The sequence below is a fragment of the Lepisosteus oculatus genome, chromosome 20 (genome assembly GCF_040954835.1).
Source record: "Lepisosteus oculatus isolate fLepOcu1 chromosome 20, fLepOcu1.hap2, whole genome shotgun sequence".
NCBI classification, from domain to species: domain Eukaryota; kingdom Metazoa; phylum Chordata; class Actinopteri; order Semionotiformes; family Lepisosteidae; genus Lepisosteus; species Lepisosteus oculatus.
In genome coordinates this window covers 5,856,358-5,879,696 of record NC_090715.1, presented here as the reverse complement: position 1 = coordinate 5,879,696, position 23,339 = coordinate 5,856,358, and the positions used below count along the sequence as shown (strand labels likewise).

Here is a 23,339-nt window from a genome sequence, read left to right as displayed (position 1 = left end):
GTCATCTAAGGGAATGGCCGTTAAATAACCAAATCCGCATTGAATAGTGTCACGTTTAAACACTTGACCTTGGGACTGAGTCTGTTTCAAGTCCAGCTCTCCTGCAACACCTGTTGCTTGAAGAACTTCAGGATGAACCCGAATGCAAATAACTATACATTATTTATTACTTATGTCATTTATCTTGAACAAGAGCATTGTTGATGGTTAAAAACGACGATAAAGTTGGAAACAAATAATAACGATGTCTGTTCTCCGCATGCGCCAGAAGATCCTTTAAAATAACTTCAAGGTCTTTATCAACCGGCATAATGCATGAAAAAAAATGTGTGAAGAAACGGGGATCTTGCTTGTTGTCGCCCTTTTTTCTTTCTCTGTTTAGTTTGTCATAGTATAGAAACATTTGGAATCTAACATACCATTAAATGCGTATATTCTTGTAGAACTTTAAACCGTCAGATTGCATGGACGCTTTTTGTCGCAAAGACATCATAACGTAAGGATTCTGGATATTGATCAAAAGATAGCGGAAAAAGGAAAGAGACGGGTAATTCTCATAAAGAAGCTAAATTGCAGAGACGAATGAACTATTTTCTCCACATATGCAAAAAAGTTAGCCACTATTGTATACTAGCTGTTTGCAAACGGTAGCTATATATATTGGATATCCCCCTACTATATTGTTTAAATTTGCATGTTTAAGTCCATATGGCTACTTCCTTTTGACCTGCTTTCTCAGCCCCGTTTCTTTGTGAAGGCTGTCACTGATAAAGAATCACTTGACTTGCTATAACAAGTTCAAAAGAAATCTGAAAATACTCAGTTGATCCATGAAGAATTGGAAAAAGGGACACCCCTACTGCTTCAGTTATCATTCCCATAGAGATAGCGATATTATTGATGGGATGGTTATGCTAATTTCTTTAGAGACAAACTTTTATTTTGGAATTTGTTCAAAAAAGAATTTCATACACATCAAACTGGAAAATGCAGCCTGAATTCCTAAACATTTAAGTGGAGGCATGGGAATCTGATTTTCATAGTGAATAATGACTGTGAACGACTTTTTTTTTGTAAAGGATGTACTGTCTACTGAAAATAGACGACATCAGTTTTATTCCATGAGCTTTTAAAGTAATCTTTAAGTCCATTTTGCTTTAATGGGAACCCCTATCTGGAAAATAAATAAATGCCGACTACACTGGAAACAATATTTTATAAACATTGTAAACTACCCAAACGGTGTTTGCTGTTGTTGTTTCCAACTAGCTTTTTAGCGTCCCCCATCCTGAAGGGTTTAAGTTTCTATAAAATAATCACACTTAATTGCCTCCACAGGTAGGTGGTCATGTTATTGGAGGGAATCAAAAATGAAAATTTAAGTGGTGAAAACCCTTTTTTTTATTAATTTGAAGAAGAACAGGGGGAACAGATTAAAACTGAATGCCAGTCGGAGTATTCTGTGTGTTCCATGAGCGCAATTCTTGTAGCTGAAAGCGCAATGGGAACATTTTCCTACCACGTATTGTATATGTAAAGTAAAAACGGTGTTTGTCAGCGGTCCCCTCGGGAGCTAATTTCAGCCCTGATTTATTGAGAATCTAGTTTTACCTGAATCAATGTTTAAAGTGTCCCTGTGGCTCGACATTTTGAATAATCAATCCGTCTGCATTGCCTCTAATCATGCGCATCACTGTCTTTCTCCTTTGTCAACCTTTTCAAATCCTTCTTGTTTGTTATCAACGTCCTAATGTCACATGCAGGCATATTCTTTAAAACAAGCTGTCTATTGGTGTATTTTGATACTTTTTTATTATTACCAAATCCTTTTCCCATAATTACACCACAATCATTATATAATCCCATAACAAAGAGTCTATTGAAGCTCTAGCTTTTGTCAACTCTGGGACACTGAATCTGTAATTGCATTATTCAGCTTTTTTTTCCTGAAGAAACATACCCCATCATACCATCCACAGGCGAACATTCTGTTGTGTGCTCTGTAGAACCGCATATTGCCTTACGAACAAAAACGCTTCTGAAGTTGTGCAGAAAAAGTTTTATGTCTAAATCGAAAAGCCCCTCAAAACACCTTTAATTTTCAAGTTGCTTTGGAGCTTTGAACGAGCGCGATCCCTGTAGCATCTTTTCCCATTTTTAAGTTTATTGCGGCGTGCTAATTTTTATAGCTAGCTACGTGATTAATTAAAATCATATTTCTACAAACAGATTGGCATTTTCTATTGTTTCAAAACAGCGCTCCTTCTAAGTAATGCATTTGAATACAGCTTGTTCGTAAGGGAATATAAAAAATGCTCTTCACTGGACCTTTTGCGTTTGTATGCATACGATTGGCAACATAACTGGCTTATTTACATTAAATACGCCACAAGGTTACAGTGCAGATCAACGTCATTTTATCGCTGATTACTTCTCTTAAACGCTGGAGCTGTGACTGATGCTTGGGACGCGCTGTCTACAAAGATTTACCCTGGAGTTTTTTGGAAGAAAACAGACTTGAAATAGTTATCAGAAAAGGTAAGAAAGGCTATTTTAACTATCATATATCTTTACTAAGACAGAAGCGATTACTACATTTGAGACGGCAGGTATCAAAGCCTTATGATTCGCTGTGTGTCTGAATAACAAGACTGACAATGTGAGTGGGTTCTTAGAGAATAGGCAGATTTTAATAAGTGTGTTTACAGGAGCTCAAGGTCAGGACCAAGCTGCGCTGTGGTAAATGTTTTTTCAGTTGCTACACAGGGGAAAATGGACGATTAGAGATTATTCTGTGTAGGTTATTATATCAAGGGCTGAGCTTTTGGCTCATCAAAGCTAAATGCCGCAAGACCTATCTAGTTGCTGTGAATTATGCCGAAGACGACAATGGAGTGCTTTTTTAATGGTACAATGCATTTCACCTACCAGATAGGGGGAGTCCAAGCTGAAAGATGGAAATGTCTTGTGATGCTGGGTGATCAGTATCAATGAACACGTTTATCCTGAAAAGAGACAGAATAAAATAATACACTCTCCACTCGGGATGTGTTGGGTACAGTTAGAAGGGCATTCTGGAGTGGACAATCGTAACAGGTCCGAAGCACACTTTTCCCCCTCAGCGCAAGAAAATGATCAAGTCAATCATGTGGACATGCTTCATTATTCATTGAACACAATCTTTTACAACGCTTCGTTTACGTGCAGGAGTTTCTTCTACGCGTTGCTTTAAAATTTTAAGGTAAGAAGTGCACAGCTTTAGACTATTTTAGCCTTTCGAATGGGTTTTCTGGCAGCGTCTCTGCGCTTTTAAAGTCAGTTTGGACTATTTTTGTTTCTCTTAAACCATCACAGTGGGGCCTGTTTTCCACCGTGATTAAAAAATACAGTATAATTAAATATCCATAGCAGTGACGTTTGCATGCGGAGCTGTCAGGGGAAAAAGCAGAAAAATAATGAAAGCAACCGAGAAGCCATTGAACGGCGCTGTAGAACTTACTCCGAAGAAATCTGAGGTTCTTTTTTGTCTTTGAAAATCGTTACTTCTTAGAGAGTTAAATATTTAATTAATACTGCCTTAGATTGAAGCAAAAGTTATCATTCCCCCGCTATTAATATGATGTGCACCGGATACTATACTGCCGCTGAGGCGGGGGATAAAAACTTTCCTCTTTAGATTCTTCTTTGCAAACTTTCTCGGAATACCCCAAGGGGTTTTGTTCATGATTTCAGCTAACCTGAATACAGATTGTTGAAAAATTAGGATCAAAGTTATCTGGTGCATGCCATGTGTCAAAACTTGTGAGATGGAAGTGCCTGAGAGACCTGCCATTTTGTGCTGTGATCGACCTCTTATGAATAGAAGCCCTGCATTATGCTTTGAGGAACGTTATGGCATTCAACAACTAAGAAGTAAATGTCATATCAGGTTTTAAAACCTTTTATCAGGAAAACAATAACAAGAATATCGCTAAGGAATAAAAAAAACGAGCGAATTAGCTTCACTTGCAACTGTAGTAGCTTGAGGTAATGATAATGTTATTGGAAAAAAAGTTACAAGGATACGGAGAGTAACTACTGTATATCTTTACGATTGAACGGAGAGAGCTTCCAAGACTGCGGTATTAATTGAATGTGAAATGACATGTTTAACAGAACCGGGGGTGAGTCTGGGGTTTTTAGCGAACCACATTAGCAATCAGTCCAGTAATCTCGGCTATAGCAAAGAGTAACGTGCGCTTTACTTTATTTATAAAGTAAAAAAAAACATACGATTGTTTAAATGATATTATGTAACGTTATCAGTAAGTTTGTTAGGAATGAGGTATTGAGAAAAAAGTCGTAGGCGGGGCACATCCCATATTTTATGAAAAGAGCTTTTCTTTGATGATGAATAGGATAAAATCCAGATTTCATCGCACCCATCTGTTGCAGTTTTACAAATAATAATTAGAAAATACTAAAACGTTGGGAAGTGACAGTTAAACTCTTTTTAATTCGGAACTTCGTTGTAGGATATGCAGGTGTTACATGGATCCTCCTTCAGAATAACCTCACCTTGAGTTAGTTTGGGGAACAGATCTCTTTTTAAAGATGGATTTTTTCTCATGTTGTGCTGCGAGGCTACTTGATAGCAACTTAAAATGACACAATGCTTGTAAGGGGATACTGCTCCATGCAACATTAAACAATGCGTATCTAATTGTTTTACTTTTGTACATCTTCCGCAAAGTTGAAATTAGATAACTGTTTTTTCCTTATATTCATTGTTAAAGGAAATGGACGAATAGCGTGTGCAGATGTATATGTAAATGGTAGTCATTGTTTAACGGTATTTGTTAGGCGGATATTATGTCTGTAATTGTGTCTCTGGGCGTAGACATTTTTGTCAGCTCTTCATTTTTTTATTTCGCTAGAAATTGCGATGGATAAGAGTCAGTTTAGTTTGAAAAGCTAGAAATGCCACCCTTGACCTACTATTTTTGAAAAATGCCTCCTTACGCTACATTATATGTACTTGATATAAAACTGTCTCAACATATTTACACAGCATTTACCTGAGTGTAACAACATATACAATATACAATTAGTTGCCAACAAGGATGCAGTGGTTTCTGAAGATAAATCTATTGAGTAATGTGATATGGGGTGGATAGATGTTACCAAACCCACTGTTATGCTGTTCTGAACCAGGATAGATAAATTGTGGGTTTTCACATTTTATACCACACTATTTATAAATTTGCATATTAACAGTGCTTTATATACTAAAGGAAAGAAAGTTAAAGGATATGTGAAAACAAGAAATGTTGTTGTCCGGATGTGTCTGTATATCTATTCTTTATCTGTTTTTTTCTGGTTCTCATTTACCTAACCTGTTCTGCCATTCAACATATGTGTGAGAGATCATTGTAGAAAAAAACTTAACAGAATAATGTTACTGTAGTTTTAATTTAAATCTTATTATATTAAAGAGTGAACCAGATCACTTTTTATTGATATGTTATATATCTTGTCTTATAAGTGAATGCTATTGAAATATAACTAGGGTATATGCATAAAACATACACATGAATAACAATAACAGAAAAGAATGCCACTTCACCACATCTACGGCATTGAAGAACTCCTCTATATCTTTTGACACAAATAGGAAAACACATAGAGCCCACAAATATAACAGATTGAATATCGGATGTCATATTTTACACAATTTTAAGATATAAACTAATTCTTTAGCGGTTATCTTGAAACTAGACATTATGTTGCCTTTATTCATTCCATTGTAAACTGAAGATGCTGACTTGAACTAGTGCATGAAATAGGTAACTTAAAAAAGTAAGAAATGTACTGTACCTAGGCTACCTTTAACACAGTCAATCTGAAACCAGTGAAGTGCGTCTAGTGCAGAGACGTGATCAAACAGCCATTCCACATTAACTGATTCTACAGACTTTAATTGGTTGAAATTGTCTTCCAGATGCACAAGACAATCAGGCCTCCATGGGGTGGAATCACTGGAAAGGCTAGAGATTAGTTATTAATTGATATGTGTAGTGGATCCCAACTGGCTGTTAAGGTGTAAGGCTTTTACCTATATGGACCTGATCTTGTCTATACCCATCACACTAATTTGATAGCTGGATAAAAGAAAATCAGAAAAAAGGTTCAAATTTTATGTGTGCATTCTAGAAAGGAAATGGCTGCCTTAACACCCAAATCACAGCTGGATGTGAAGCATTTAGTCCTTCAAGTCACATACTATGACTTAACTATAAAATCTGTGTTTCCTTAAAAGTTTAAGGTATGCTGTTCATCTGAGCCATAAATTATATCATTAGAGAAGTGGCAACTTGGAATTCCCCCCCAATATAGAACATTTCAATAGAAAATTAACTACTATACTGCATGTCTACAATTTAAGGCAAGAGAAAGCGTAATGTGTACAATTCTGGATGCATTTTGGTAGTGGTGAAGTAACTGACAAGAATTTAAATTCCTCTGAGATGGGAAATCTTTTTTTCCTTGGTGAATCCTGAATGCCTCGAACTCCCATCCCCTATCTCACCTTACGTATTCACCAGAACTATCTGGATGGATGAGTGTTGCTTCTTCAACATTATAACCAGTTGTTTATTGTATGTATGTATCACCCACCTAAGAAGTACGCCTTAAATGATCAATCAGAGAGCAATCAATCACAGCTGATAGGGATGGACTGTTGTTACTCTATTATGGTTCTAAAGGTAACGATCAGTCATCTTTCATTCTGTCTCTATTGTAAGAGCCACGGCATCATGATATTCTTTTGTTGTTTTTTTTCGCAAGCAAAGATTATGAGTGCGATTTCATACTGTTTTTCTTTCTTTACCTTGCCTCTTATTTCAAATCACAATTGACAGTGATCGTGTACTTAGCAAATAAGATTTTTTGCTATAAAGTTCTGACATTTCATAATAACCCAATCACACATGGAGTAAGGAAGTGAACAAAATGGTATCACAGTGTAATAAGCTTAAATTAGAGATATTTAAGCAATTTAAGCAATCTCAGAGGAAATACCATACTACAGTTTTCACAAGGAACCTCTGTTCTTGAAATCTTTTCAGGTTGAGTTATGAGAAGCAAGGATTTGAATGGTAACTGAATAACTGCTGCTTGTCCTAATGATAAGAGATGCTTGAACTCAGTCTGTGTAACACACAGGTGTAGAGCAGATTAAATGTCTCTGTTTTGGGGTGGTGAGAGGAAAATCTTTTGGAGGAATTGATAGTTCTTGTCTTGGCATTAAAAGAATGTGAAAAACGTGTAAAGGGTATTTACAGTCCTTCTCTTTAAAATATACGAAGAAAGGTAAAACTTTAATCTAGACACTTGCAGCAATGCAGCTAAACAAATAGACCAAAGAAAAACAACTGTCATACAGATGTGCTTTCCATAGATGTCTTTAGAGTCCAAGTGCTGTATACAATTGTTAGATGTAAAAAATGTTGTAGGATCCTTGTCCGTTTTGTTCCCCTTATAGTTTAAAAAGTAAAGACGGGATAGGTTAGTCAAAGCGGTTTCGGTGTAACTCTCAGTTTAGTTATACCAGACTCGTTTCTCCCTTTCCCTTGAGTTTACAGAAAGATCAATATGATCGCCAGCCTGAAGAGCTGGATTGATGTTGTTATTTAATAATTGAAGGAGTTAAGTTGGAACCATTTGCACAACCTTGAAAAAGATAAGCAGTTAACAGTCTGACCATGCCATTTTTCTAGATGAATGGCTTCTAAAGTTTCTTCAGCTCCCCACAAAACTCCCCAGAAAAGATTTACTTTTGATTGATGGTAGTTTTTTTTAAATGTATTACTCTGATCAATTTGGATATTTCTTTTAAAACAAAGAATTTGTAGTTTATGAAAGAAATGTCTAGTGCCATAATAAAACCTATTTTTGTGGTTGACAACATTTTTTGTCTTTGTTAAAGGGCCAATTTGGATTTAAAATATGTAATACATTGTGTTTAAATAACTTGCTTTGATCTTTTGAGGAGCACAAATTACAGCCATGTCATTTTAGACAAGAGATTTACGCAAATAGGCAAGCACGCATCAATCACTGGATTTAAGTCTCAGAATTTTGCCATTTCCTTTAGAGTCATTCTTTCTTGAAATAGGACTGAATACATGTAGTATTGAAACAACTTTAATTAAGGGTGTGTGATTGATGAGGGATCAGGTAACAGCACTGTTCACTGTTTTGTTAACCATATATCCCCAGAAATCTTTTGCAGTTTGCAACCAGTTGCCATTACTGCGGATTGTCTGCTTTTAAAGGGTTTCTACAAGATGGCTGTTTGAAAAGAGGACACTGCACCTTTAATTAAGATCAAGAGGTTTCTGAAAAGGATGGAGGCGTACCAGTTATGTTGCCTCGTAAATCTGCCCAGTGCAGTATATTGTATTGAACTATTACAGTACACTATTATACTGCATATTCACTGCCTCTCCTGGACTTGATTTGCATAATTGGATCTTTAATGAAACTTGCCTTGTGGAAAAAAACATTGCAGGGAACAAAATTTTGTTGAGAAGTTGTGCTTCCTTTAAAAGGATTTGAACTTGCTGCAAAGTAAGTGACCTGCACCGTACATCAATAGCATAACTACAAATAGGATGAGAAGTGCTTCTGAAAGCTGTACATTCCTAAACTGGTCTCACGGGTTATTACTACAATAGCAGGATTTTTTTAGCCTCAGGGATTTTAGGTTTTCTGTCTACACTCATATCGTATACTTGTTACACAAGGAAGATGAGTCTTTTGTAGACTGCAGTGTGATCATCTTTTAGACTTCTTCTCTTGCAAATATTTTGACAATTTCTAATCCAAAGCAGTTAGACTTATAGAGTATGGTTATGATTCTGTTTTAGTATAGCATTTTAGCAGTTTTTTCCATCATGGATTATATGTCAGGGGACTACATGTCAGGAGTCAGGAGCAACATGTGCATAATTATTAAAGATTGTTTAGAATGTTGAGGATGCTTTTTTATGGGTAATTAAATTATACTTGTTTTTCTCTTTTTTTCTAGCAGCAGAAGGTTAAAAAGCTGATATTACCGTTTTCAATTAAATGTAAGTGTCACAGTAAATGAAATGTTATTTGTCCTGCAGTTTGGCTAGCTTTGAAGGGCCTATCATTAAAAAAAATTCTGGCATAAAAAGTGACATCGCAAAAGAGGATCCATTTAGAAGTGCCTGCATGAGAGGCCTGTAACTAGGGGGTGAGTGTTCCTAATCGAGCTCAGAGGTTAAACATGGATATTAACAAAACTGATTATTTTTTTATCAAGAGACAATATCAAACAGCCAACACATCACTGTTGTAGAAATGTGGGAGAAGCTCACATGTCAAAATGTTTCACAGGTGAGTATTAGATATAAGAGGGGGGTATGGCATTAAGTAGCATTCTGCTGCTGTTGAGCTAAAGCAGAGTTGTTTTTCTTTTTCCCTAGGCATATACAGTAGTTGGAAAGTTTTATCACAATGTAAGGATAGGCAGAGCTTCCAAAGGTATGTTTTCAAGTGCATATTTTAATTTCATTACAAGAGGCCATATCTTTTACTGCTATATTGTTTTTCTGCCCCCTGTGGACAAGGCTCTGCCTGCTGTTGATTCTTTCAGTAATGATGTCACTGTGATAGTGGAGAGCAAATGTCTCCTGATTCCACCATTAAACGCCTGGTTGATTTGGCTGATAATGATAGCATTGGCGTCTTTCTGCTCCGAGACAGATCAAGCCCTATGAATTAACATCTCCTTACCAGAGAGGGAGCTTGATCGTGTAAAAGGATGATGTACTTAATCGTATCTTTGGACTGTTCTGAATAAGCTGTTACAGACTTCTGTATTTGTGTTGATAAAAGAAGGTTCAGTATTAATATAGATTGTAATAAACTTCACTGTGACAGTATATTGAACATTTTTTTTCACATACTGTAGCATATGAATTTCAGTAAAGTGGGAAAATCTGGATTTCTGGTGTAACATGAGTAAATCTTTTTTTAAAAGGATGACCATTTTCTATAATTTTGTAGGTTCTTGAAACCTATTCCTTGACATACATTGACCAGAAAAAAGTGTTCATGACTTAAATTGCACATTTGAAAAGAAACCAACTAGTTTACCCATGCATTGTAGTTTTTTTTCCTCCTTTTTAATTAGGTTTCCTATCCATTTTACTTGCAGAGACATGTTTTTTTTAAAACTCTGATGACATACATTTTGAAGCTATATTTGAGAGCAAAGTCTTTTTGCTTAGACAGATACAGTTACTATATTGCTGTTTAAAGTACTGCTCTAGCAAAAACATGAATTAGTACATTTATAGAAATCAGCATTCCAAGATTTTAACACAAAGGTAGGGGTCACCTACTGTTCCAACAGTACAATAATGCCATTTAAATTCACAGAGCTGTCAAAAAGTTATTTTTAAAATGATCATTTTCTAAAATATTTGTACATCTGTGACATGTACTATTTGTCCTCGAGCCTAAGGAATGCTTCCAAAACACATTTCCATGTGGGATTCCAAAGAGGTCTTTTAGAAAGCTTGTTTCTTAACATCATTAGGTCTATGACAGTCTCCTTTTGGAAAAATAGGAATAATATACTTGTGCAAGAATCCCATTGGAAAGTTCTATTATATGCAGTCATGGCAGTGATAAATAATTCTTAAAACAGTCATTAAATCAGAAGTTTATTTACAGATATAGCAGAAAAGCACACATCAAGGATAAAGACCAATGATTTAACAAATAGTGACCTTTCTCTTACACATGTATTTTAGAACGTAAATAACTTCAGATTCATCATTTCATTTTACATTTTATAATGTGTTTCCTTGCTATGAATAGATTAAAAAAATATTTGGATTCAAACTGTTCTTAAATAAAGTACCGAAGTGCAAGTGTCTGAAATCTACACTGGTACCTAAGAGACTGATGTTCAGATGAGCTCCCTGTGTTCCATGAACCCATAGTGTTAAACTTTGGTTTGTCAGCTGCATATAAAATACTTTTAACTGTAACTCAAGGTATGAACAACTGTAAATAGTACTTACTTCAGGGAATTTGTTTTTATTTATACATATTATTAGGGAGCTGAATTTTAAAAAATGGCTTTTTGAGAATAGTCCCTAGATACTTAACTACCGCACGCACCTTTTAAGTCTTATTTGTGTTACTCCTCTGGTTCTTTTGCCGTTTCTTGTGATATTTTTATGAATTCGGTGGGGTTTTTATCTTTTAATCTTGATCACCTAAAACCTTTTTTAGTTATCTGAATACAAGGTTCGCTTTCTTTCATCTTTTGGTTGTCTTTTTTGTACCCGTTATAATTGGCAGAAAGATAGGATAGAATGCTGTGCTGTCTGTAACACGTTTCCTCCTGTGTTAGCAAATGGGACTCCTTGTACTCTCTGTTTGGATGGGAGAGCTTGGGTTGTTGCTGTATGTGGGATTGGTAGACCAGTAGTGACCCTCTGGACCAGGATCTCTGTAAGGTGATGGGGGACAATGCACTGTAGAAGGTGCTGAGACAATAAACAGAGCTCCTGACTACCAGTGTTCATTGAATATCATATGGCCTTTATTGTAGTTATATGGGTATTAACCCCTGTGTCCTGGCTTTCATTTAAGTCTTGTTCTGTCTTGCCAACTGGAATTTCTCCATAATCCAGCTGGTGAGGTAATTTTGAGGAGTGCTGTACTTCAGTGGTGGATGACATAGGACCTGTCCAAAATATGTGGAGAGACATTGATATCCTTGTGGATTGAAAGTGCTGTGTAAGTATTTTTAAAGCCCACAAGTGTTAGAAAATCCATGTCCATCCAGTTCCAGTCTTTTAGTATAGATAAGAAATGGAGGAAATAGTGAACCAGTGTATAACTTCAGCTAAGTGATGTTGTTTTGGTTGTACAGGTCATGAGCTCATCTTCCATTTTCAAAATGTGTTGCCACACTTGAAAGTTTACTTACACATAGTTTTCTAGCTGTTAATATGTAGAGTTAATCTGCAAAAGGTTGAAAAAGTGCTTGGGAAAAAACAAGAATATTTGGTAAACATAATAACAAGTAAAAATCAAGGACAATATCAAGGACCTTGCGTGTACAGTATTTTAAGGCAGCAAGTCAGTGCATGTTTTAATTTTTATGGTGCAGCATTTATATTCTCTTATTTTAAAGTCTGCCAGGCTTTATCTAAAATATTTTCATTTTACATTAGCACAAAAAATTTAATTCAGGAGAACTTCAGTTCAGTGGCGTTCCAGATTTCCACGCAACATGACCTTTCTGAAAACACCTCATTCCTTGGATTTAACTACGTACATCTGTAATGATTAGGCACCTTGCAGTGCAAAAAAATTAGAGTTCTATGGTCTTAAACCTTAACTATTTATTATTCTAATTGAAAGTCAATGTTTAATCTAGTGCAGTTTTTATTTGATTTATTCTGTTATATTTTGTTTGGTTTTGTAGTAATAGTTTGTATTTGCTGCTGTATCTTACTTTAAATTGTATAAAATTCCTCTTGGACAAATGTTTTTTTTTTAAATAAAACTTTGGCCCTGCTGTAGACTCCAGTCAGTTTTTTAATGCAGGAACAAATTTCAAATTAACTGAATTGTAATAACGTCACTTAATAGACACACAGTATTATAGTTTAGGCATACAACCTGATGAATTCATCTTTCCAGACAAGGATACAAATGTTCTTTTGTGAATTTAGTTCATTTAGGATTGTGGTTTAACAGGCATTTTAGGTTATGATTAGATTAAATTATTGAATTACTGAATTAATAAATAAGACTGTTTCTTACCTGTGTATAGGCCAAGCTCTGCTTTTATCTTTGAAATAGTATTTCTTTTCTCAAATGTAAGTGGTACACATAGAACAGTACCATACATGTGCATAATGCCAAGCAAGCAGATTTATTCATTTTTACAAGATGTTCTTGTACCCGTGTTCTGTGAGAAATACTTAATTTGACCATAGAAGCATTTGGTTTCACCTCCCTTGGACTTTAGTGCTCTTTAGCTGCATGTATACATTGTTTTGCGTCTCCTAGGGTCAGTTTGCCACTGAGTACACTATTTAATAAAGGGTTGACTTTTATTTGTCAGGGACAGGAAGTCATGCATTTCCCTATTTTCTCTTCCTTTTCTGGAGGCTGCTGTTCTCTTTGCTTTTGTTGTTGGTGGTTAATCTGGAAAGTGATCTTAATTATTGAGGTTCAGTCTCATTTCTGTACTATTTAATCAAACTCCATAGTTAGTAATGAGAAGATGAAATTGCATTCTTGCATATAGATGCTACTGAGCTTTGAAAAGAAGAGGAAAGGGATCAGCTTCTTTGGAGATACATAAATAGCTTTTCAATATTCATAATTTAAGAAGCAATAATAGTATATTTTTATTATTACCAATAACATTAATAAAACTAGTGCTTGAGCATTGCAATATTTAAAGCAGGTTAAGGCACTGGCAAATTTTAGACTAGTTTCAAATTTTATGTTTGGAATGCATTGCTTTTTAATTATGCGGCTGATTAATTTTACAGTTTATTTTCCATTGATGTATGCTCTCAAAACAAGTTGCAGTGCAAATACAGTGTTAAAGGAATGAGAAAAACCCCAGCAGACTCTACAACAACCTCCACCGTGAGATGCTTATTTCAGACCAAAATGTACGAGGCATCTTATGATTTTTGAAGGGATGCAATTCTGACATGGTGTTGCAAAAGTAAGTTTTTATATATAAAATACATATAGGAGAGCTGACACCATCTCAGACTCAAATATATTAATTCATGTGATAAAGTACAGTAACTATAGGGGCACTTTCTTCCCAGAGGAAGCTTAAGGCTGCAGGCAGCTGTGCCTTAAACTTGGGTTCACAAGAACTGATGGACTTTGAAAGCAGGATAATAATAATGGGATACTTGTAGGTGCCAGATGGTAATGTTCAAGGCAGTGGATATTCCACTGTTCGCTGTCAACAGAATGACTGCCCATTTCAAGCGAAGCCATAAGCTGTTTATGAAATTCCTGGATGCTGAGTAACAGTCATTTTATACAATAAAAACGAATTTAACAATTGACAGTGTAGACAGTAATGCAGAGCTTTCAACTTTGAGACAACTATAAGACCTTACCTTGTGGCGGGTGACACAATACTATATATAATTACAAATGCTGCGGTTTCTGTCTGACCATGTTTTTAGTTGATGAGCCCACGACCTCAACATTCTCTAGGGGAGATGCCTGCTTGTAAGAATGGTCATTTGCGCACAAAGAGTGGAATATTGATAAAAAGTGATGCCCCATTTCATGCTATCCATTCAACTCAAAACAGATGGAGAATCAAAGCAACAAAGCTTGATCAATGTCTTCACTGGCCACGGTACTCCACAAAGCACCTGTTGTCCTTAAAATCTCCCGGTGAACTCCATCAGAGAAGTTCGTAATATAGGTTCTGTGCCAGGAATGGACTGATAGACCCAAATAATACTGATCTTGTTCACACAGTTTATGATGGAATTATAGAGTATTAATGCCACCCGTTTTGCCAGTGCCACAGATGATTCCAGAACAAATTTAGGTAACTGTTTATTTACACAAGTGCTCTCTTTCTCGTGTTGTCTCTCTCTTTTATTTTTAATTTAACCAAAATGCTATTCAATTTTATTTCACAATAATTAAAAACAGATGTCAGTATACGTACTTGTTTTATGTTTTACTGTTTGATGTAAATGTTCGATGAACTCGATCGAGTCAGCTAAGTTTAAATAAAACAGATTGCCACCCATGATCAGATTGTGTGGTAACATTAATATGTTAGGGACCTCTGAATGGGATTTTTTTTTTATTTCCCTCGAAATGTATTTCTACGTTTTTATGTTGACTTGTACTAAAAGTGAAGAACAGGGGTATTCCACCTCAGGTCACAATTAAATTACATTTTCCTGGTCTTTGTTCCCAGAGGAATTCCTCTCAGCATTATTATATCTCCAAGTCTTTTGGCATGAATCAGCTCTCTGACTTGGGAAGTGTCCAGGGTTAAATAGTCTGACTGCTCTGGTCAAGACTGATTAGTCCTTGCTGACCTAGTGGATAAAGGGAGTCCCTCATGTCCATTGTCAGCAAGAGACTCAACAGCGAGCAGTACCACTGGAGCTCATCTTTCACAAGCTCTGACATTGTAGGAACACCAACAGGGGCAAAAAAATGAAACTTTTATTTAAATAAACCTTTTGAAGCCAAAACTGATAAGGTCTTTTTACTGTAAGTTGTAAGTTATGAAGCCTTCTTTAGTATTGAAAAACGTTTAGTCCTAAAGACATATTCCCACATACAGTATAAAGACAGGTATTATCTCTAAGCCTGTGTACACTAAGGTGCTCCTCTTATTTTGGGAAAAAGAAAAAAATCCCCAAAACAATGCTGACAGTGTTTGTGATCAAGACATATGTTCACTTTAGTCAACAGAGTTACTCTCAACACCAGAGACTGAAATGTTCATTCACCTGATAATTTAGGCATTGCTTTCTTCTGAGAAAATGCAAAAAAAGTGCTACTGTTTGACCTTTCATTTCTACAAACTCTTCACTTAACATTTTGTTCCTTTTTTTTGCTTGGCTGAAACTTGTTCGTAACAGGATGTTAAATATATAGTGAAAAGAAAGATTATGTCTATCTGGTTGCACTATTCCTTGATGTATGCGCCATGTCACAGTGCCATTGTCTCCTGGGTAAAGAATGATAGTTCAAATACCTACTATCTCTCCCCTGGTGCTCCAAATGCTCGGCTTTGAAGTTTTTATAATCCATCTGTCATCTTCGAGCAGGGAGGGCACATGTTCTGTACCACTCAATTACAGAATTTTCTTTGCCAGCTACAATGAGACAGGAAAGAATAATATGGGTAGTTGAGAGAAATTTTCGATACACTGCATTCCTTAAATTTACACAGATGCCTGTTCCTGAACATAGAAATAGTGTGTGTTTTTATGACTGGGATGCCTAAAATACTTTCTGCTTTTGCAGTTATGAGTGCTATTGACTGATTATTGTTTAAAGACAATGATTTTGATACATTTCAGACTAAACTGCCAATCTTCTCCTAAAAACGCGAACTAATTTAATTTTATTTGATATAAATATTTATTTGAAAAACATAGGAATGAGAGAATATGAGAATATGAATTTTAATTTATGATTCCTTTTTTTTCCCTTAAAGATGCATGCAGAATAGCATTTGGTGTCTGTTTGATGTGCATTCTAATGAAGTTTGTTGCTGTGCTCTGTGTTAAAATCATCTTTAATTAGACTCCTCGTACTGTATTTCAGGTTTCTAAGCTAAAGAAATGTAGGGCTCCTTTTTGGAGAACTGAAAACTTCAGATGCAGCTGCTTTATAACACACAACAAATGATTTCAAATCTGAAACATCTTTTCATACGGATGAAAAAGAATTAATTGTCTTAGTTTTTTAAATACCGTTGTTAGATGCTTTTCCTTTTTCTTTCGTAAACAAATTACATAGAGAAGATGAAAGATTGTGTTTGGAACAAAAAGGAGAAATCTGACAACCCTGGTAGCTTCTGAAACTTCAATATCTTAAAGTAATTGTTTCATACAACTTATATATCTTCATTTATCGTTGAATAATACATTGGCCTTTTTATAAATAAAAGTAGCACCCATCTGCTTCTTGAGACACTCCTGGCGCCTATTCATTGCAAAAATAATACTCGTCCTAATGACTTCCACATATTTTGAAATCTCCCTTTTGAAATTGGTCTTGGCAGATTATTTGCAGGTACTTGAGTTGCATCTGTTTGCAATTTTGCAAATGTGGAAGACTTTAATGTGGAGCACTGCGAGAGGGCTATTTTAATCCTTGAGTAACACTGGCTGTCATCAAAAACCACATTTATCTTCCCGAAGGTAGTTGCAAATGTTTAATGTTAAAAGACAGTAAAAGGTCAGGGTCAAGGTGAAGGTTTCAAGTATTTCCTTTTCCCGACACCCCTGCTGTTGACACTGTACAGTACATTTGACTCTCTTTTGTTTTAAGTCTTCACCTGAAAATACCCACCAGCAAGAGGATGTTTTCTTGATAAAAGAAGTGATCAGGAGACGAATAAAGCTGAAATAATTGTGACTTCAGTCCTATTATTACTACCATGTGGCTAGCAGCTGACCAACTTAAGCCGTTTTTCTTTAAACTGTAATAATGTACTCTATTGTCTCACACAGGATATTAGACATTACTCTGCTTTGAGAACTGTAATTTTATAGGTGGCTGTAATTACATTAATTGAAGGTGGTATTAAACGTGATCAGTTTCACAAAAAATTAAAAACTCAAGAATTAAGTTCTTTATTTTTTATAATACAAGGGGGGTGCTGGGGGAGGAATTATATTGAAAGTGTATGCCTTGCAACTTTCTCCCTGTTGGAAATGTTTATTTGAACAGTAAGCTCATGATTTGAATATTTGTAATCCATGCTTAAATTTACAGGCCAGATGAACTTTTTGGCACAGGATTGCAGCCATAAGAAGGATTTTCTCAAAGCTTTACAAAATTTTAAGCCATTTGCATGGCTTATCTAATTTAAAAAAAATGTTTTCCCTTTATTTATTTTTTTTACCTTTAAAAAATTACATTGTTTGAGTCTCTGCGTATCTGTATGGAATCTCTGTGTTTAAAAAAGGCCTCAGGCATTGCTTGAGAACATGGGGCAAAAAAGAAGGGAAAAAGTGCAAGATAACCATAACCAGGGAGGGTTTTGTCCATATTTGATTCAAATGAGATTACTTGATATTGACTTCTAATGCTAAAAGGCCACCCATCTTGGAGCCACAGCAGCTGATGAAGCGAGCAAGCGAACGCTTTCTTAAATGATGCTAATCAGTCCAGAGAGGCCTGGCCTCTATCCCCATCAGTTTTCTGTAATTCAGATGTGCTGATAACCTGAAATTAAATGTGTCAGTATGCAGGCTTGGAATGGGGGGAAAAATAGTAGGATCAAATTAGCAAAAAAGGAACATTTTTCCATATGTATGATGAATGTAAAGATGATTTAGTTGCAGTTTTATTTACAGTCTGAATTAAATCTGGTAGCACAATGATGCACTGATTATGCAAGTTATTTTAAGCAGGTAGTTTTTGTTAAATATGGAAGGGAAAAAGAAGAAGGCTGATTCACAGCACAGCCCTGTTCTTCTGAGGCCTTGGCAGTTAACACTGTGAAGAACGGAGCTCTTTCAGGGCATTATATAGATTAATTTACTGTGCCATAGGCTTCCAGATACATTTCACAGGGGAATGGATATCTTGTGCCTGTTAGCTAAGGGGACTAACGTCAAGGCCTGGGTAAAGTAAATAGTGACTTCTGGGGTGGATATTTGTGGATTTTGGTGAAATTTCCATCAAGTATACGATGTGTGTTTTAAATGTGCATCATCTGGGCTAATGACTTGGTTGTACTGCTTGTTTTCCCAGTGGAAAATGTGAAATGTTTAGGGCACTTTTTCATCTAAATGAATCCCTTTATTTAAAACAAAGAACAAAGACTTCCTGCCTCACCCCCTTCTTAAAAGTAGAGTAAAAGTCCCCATATTTTGTTTGAAATTGAAATATTGAACCTGTTTCTTTGCAGTCAGTAGATTTCACCTCCTTCATTAACTTTCAATCTACTTTTATTTTACTTACCTCTTCTATACATGTGAAAAGGAAACGAAAAATAAGGAAGTGGAAACTTCCACGTTAACTAAATCTTTTTCCAATGCAAGCGTAAAAACAGCGAAGTAATCTGACATGAATAAAATCTCGCCTAGCCAGACGGCAATTAAGAAAAATGACAATTCTTTTTTTTTTCTCCCATTCCTGTAAGAAATGTAGACAAGCTATGAATCTGAAATCTCCTAACTTTGTCTGCTAAAAAGAAATGGTTGTTTTTTTTTATTTTCAAGCTGTGATTGTAACACATTCTTGTTTGGCTTATTCACATCTGTGTATAGATTGTTAAAGCAAGAACTCTGCTTAAATAACCTACTTTTGTCTGACAACAGAATCAGTTATAGAGGTGCATATATGCAGAAAGCTATTTGGAAATGCATCCTCGTAGTTGTCAGGTTTTATTATGCAGGAAGGTGTCATGTTTGTAACGAAGCTGAGTGCAGATGGCAGAGTGGAAGAAATGGATCACTAATTTTAACAATGATTAATGAACAGAGATGGAAAATGAATTACATCGGACTATTGGAGGCAAGAAATATTTTTGTGAAAATGTTACTTCATCTGCCAGGCTGTTGTCTGCAAATTATTTTCTGAGATCCTTTGTATAGTCAACACTTGACTGCTTTTCCCCATTATTTTATAGTTTTTCTGGTTAAGTACTGCACGTTATATACAGGGCATGTACAGTATTATCAATAGAAAGAATGTAAATAAGGCATAGGGTAATCTTTTCAGATTTAGTGTTTGGCTACATTTGAATGACATCCCTACAGAGGTTCTTAAAGCTATAGTATTTTGATACGAAGACTTTCCAGTGTTTCACTGGGTAGTGCATTACGTGTAAAATTAGTTCTGTTAGTGTTTTAGTGCAGTTTTGTCTTACAGTAACTTCTCTTCATCTCTGTATTGACATACCGGCTAATAATAATCTGCTTTGAAAAAAATTGTTTACTGTTTCTTAAGACTGAAAATCATCCACATTTTTTTCATACATTTTCACATTTCACGACATTAGGTGACAGAGTGAAGCTATAGCTTAAGGTTGAATATATTGCTGGAGTTGATAAAATTCATAATTACCATTCTGCCATCTCAAACAGCCCTCAAACTGTAAATACAGAAGAAATGTGGTAGCATGCCATAAATCGCTTTCATCAAGATTAAATGAAAACAGGAGTTCATTATACATTTGTTATAAGCAAAGACGCCCTACTGTTTCCTGTGAGAGAGCTCCCTATACGTGCTTCTAATACGAGAGGCAGAAATTAAAAATACAAGATAATAGATATATGTGAAATATTTTGAATTTAATTATGCTCCTGATGGGAAATACTTTAGGAAAACAACTTCTGGAACAATGTGTGCAGCGCTCAGGTTACATAGCATATGCTAAACACTCAGAAAACATACACAATGCTTTGGTGAACAAGGTAGGGTAAAGCTCCTGGGAGCCAATTTAGAATGTGACTTAAGGCAAGCATGGCTTTTTTGTGTCTGTTTCTTTTGGCACACTATTGAAATAGCAGTGGTGATTGGAATTCCCTTGCAAGCACAAGGGGTGGCCTGCATTGAGACCAGCATCTGTGCAGAGTTCTTGCAAACGGGAGGCCAACTGAAACTAAGTTACTAGGTTACGCATTACTTTAAAGCTAGGATGTGCAGTTCACATAGTTTTACTGTCTTGCTTATTTGTCTTGTATTATGTTGTACCATACAGGAGTCTTTTCAAGTAGGATCATGTAACATGTTTGCTATTTTTTTTCTTTTTTAATACTTTCAAAAATGTACATTAAAAATGTGTCTTATTTTCCAGTGTTTTAAGAAGTAAAGACAAATATACAGTATACATATGTACATAGAGGTCTACATATGCAGACAGTATAAGTGTATGTGTGAGAGATTAAATGCTTCAGCTATGTTTGACAGGTAAAGATGAAGGAATGTGGGATGAAAGTGAAATGATGTTTGCTTTGAAGGAAGAAAGTGAAATAGTGTTAACGATAGGGCATCTCAACACTCAATCAGAAAGCTTTCAGTGATATGAAAAGTGAGTCAGTGGCAGCTTCAGCATATCTTGCCCTGATGATAAAAACTCTTAAAGACAATTGTGGGGGGGAAAAAAGACACAGTAGGGATTGTCTGTACTGTATGTCTTTGTATTTTGAAAACACGAACTACTACTTGAGCTGTACTTCTCTGTTTTCATTTCAGTTACTGCTGAAAATAATTATTTTTAGAACAATCTCAGAAGACATTCGGTTATTTTTGTATTGAAGTGGGAGAAACCCCCAGTTATGATGCCCTCCTCTTTCCTTTTTAATTCACCTAGGGGAAATGTGGAAATCATCCATTCACAATATAGAATAGCTTCAGCTGTTCGGCAGCTTAAGCACAAAACTGAACACAGCATATGGATTCCAATTTTTCATCTGGCTGTTTGATACTGTTTTCTCTCACTCTTTTTAGATATATTTGTGTAGAGGAAGGAATGTAAGGCGGCTTAGGCAACGTTAGCTTAGCTGTTACGGAAAAGTCATATTAATATTGACATTTACAAATTCATCGCTCATCCAAATGATACTGTTATGATAAAATTGTTAATTTTGCGGTACAGAATTAAAAAGGTTTTATGTAGGATTAGAATGCGTTTTTACGCTTTAAATGTAGAATATTTAAAACATAAAAATGTGAATAAAAGTTATGATAAATCCAGAACATAGGAAGTTGACTATAAGTGAATTTGCCTGAAACAGTGCACTTCATGGTTTGTGTGACATACTTTCAAACTGGCAATTATTTTAAAACTATTCTGTGAATTTCCTGGTTATTCTGCCTTGTTTACAGTGACTTGTCTACCCTCGTATAGTAATTGTCTGTATTCTCGAATGTATAAACATAATTCAGAGAGTTGCAGGTATGGATTACTGGCATTACAATTGATAATTTAAATAGGAGGATATTAAAGTTGTCTGTCATTTTCCTTTTAGCTGAAGTAAACAAGTGGAGTTGAACTTTGCAGAACACTGTCACCTTACTAATCAGGAACTGGAATCTGTATCACAACACTTCATTTACTTGATAGACAAAAGAACAATTGCGCTTGAAGTAATGTGATTTCTAAATAAACGCCGCCTGTCAAAAGAGAAATGCATTTACTTCAAATGTAGCTCAAGGAGACAATTAGCAAACAGAGGTGACACTGTAAACAGGTGCACCCATTATTCCCAAAGCTTGTGGCAATATATTCACATCTTTTAGACTGATGGGAGATCATGTGACAGTTTGGTGAATTATCTGTCTGCATCACCAGACTGATGAAGCCTGCTGCAGTTTGCACATCATCTCAAAACTGCTACTTAAAATTATATGGAAAACGAAACAAATTATAGTTTGGGTAATAAAGGACTTTCTTCAGCATTGTATTTAGATAGTTATTAACAGTGTTTTTCCTGCAGACTTTTATTTAAATTCTAAAACAGCAATGTCCTGTATGAGGTCAAGTCAGTTTGTAAAAATTGATTGCTATAAGTGCTAATCAATGAAACCTTTTCTCTGGCAACTGCAAAGCTATAACATTTTATTAAAAAAAATGGAGGCCTTTCCTATCTTACACACAATTGATATAGCCTACAGTATTCATAACCAAAAGCTGAAAACAATAATGTTTTTTTTCTTCAGCACATCTTAGCCTGGCTTCATTTTGAACATTTTCAGGCTAGTATTGCTAGAAAAGTCTGATTCTTCCTGTGAACAGAGTAAAACTGAATTTGTGTTGCAATATCTTTTAGGTTGTAAGCTATAATGATGTCAACATTTGTTAATGCATAAATGTAATTTGACTTTTTTTTCATTCCTGGAATTTGTTTCTTTCTAGAATTGTTTGTAGATTGTTCTTGTAATGTAAGATACATATAGCAATTTTTTTTATACAGCATCTCAGTATTTCTACATATGTTTTAACTTTAAAAAAATTCTGGTGACAAATTTCTGAATCGTTTTGGAAACATCACAGAAACACAAGCTTCTGGAGAACTGCTTTTGATCAGGCATAAGTGAATATCATCTTTATATAATCAATCTTTTTTCAATGTTTCCCAGAGTAGACTCGTGTGCCTGAGGATAGAGAAAATTAACTAATTTTAAAACTTGTGAAGGCAGATATCATTGTTTCTTGCTTATCCCTCCCCTCCCAAAGTAATAAACTTCTTTTAGTAACTTAATTCATTAATAATAATTAACTTAACATTAATACTCAATAATTGATATAATGAAATGGTTACATCCATCCATCTTTCCATTCTGGGAGCTGTAGTCTATCCTGGCTAGCAACAGGCGCAGGATGGGATGCACCCTGGATGGAACACCAGTCCATCACAGGGCAGACACACAGGCGCAAGCATGCAAAGCCAGGGCCAGTATTCCCAGAAGCCAAAATGTCTTTGGACCTTGGAAGGAAACTGGAGCACCCAGGGGAAACCCACACGAGCATGAGGAGAGATATACAAAACGTCATGCAGATAGCACCACAGGAACTAAATCCAGTGATAACA

The 23,339-nt window shown here is 35.6% G+C and overlaps 1 protein-coding gene across 4 annotated transcripts in view; it reads left to right on the top strand.

The window, feature by feature from the left end:
• Nucleotides 1-1,991: 1,991 nt before the first annotated feature.
• The window catches only part of znf536 (zinc finger protein 536), a 172,155-nt gene continuing 150,807 nt past the window's right edge, over nt 1,992-23,339 (top strand). For 2 of the 4 annotated variants that reach the window (XM_006641441.3, XM_015368643.2), the window contains exon 1: nt 2,711-3,241. The gene's annotated coding sequence lies outside the window, so the exon portion shown is untranslated. Of the gene's footprint in view, nt 2,539-2,710; nt 3,242-9,497; nt 9,556-23,339 lie in introns of those variants that run through there. The other 2 variants (XM_015368639.2, XM_015368638.2) reach the window with 2 other exon arrangements.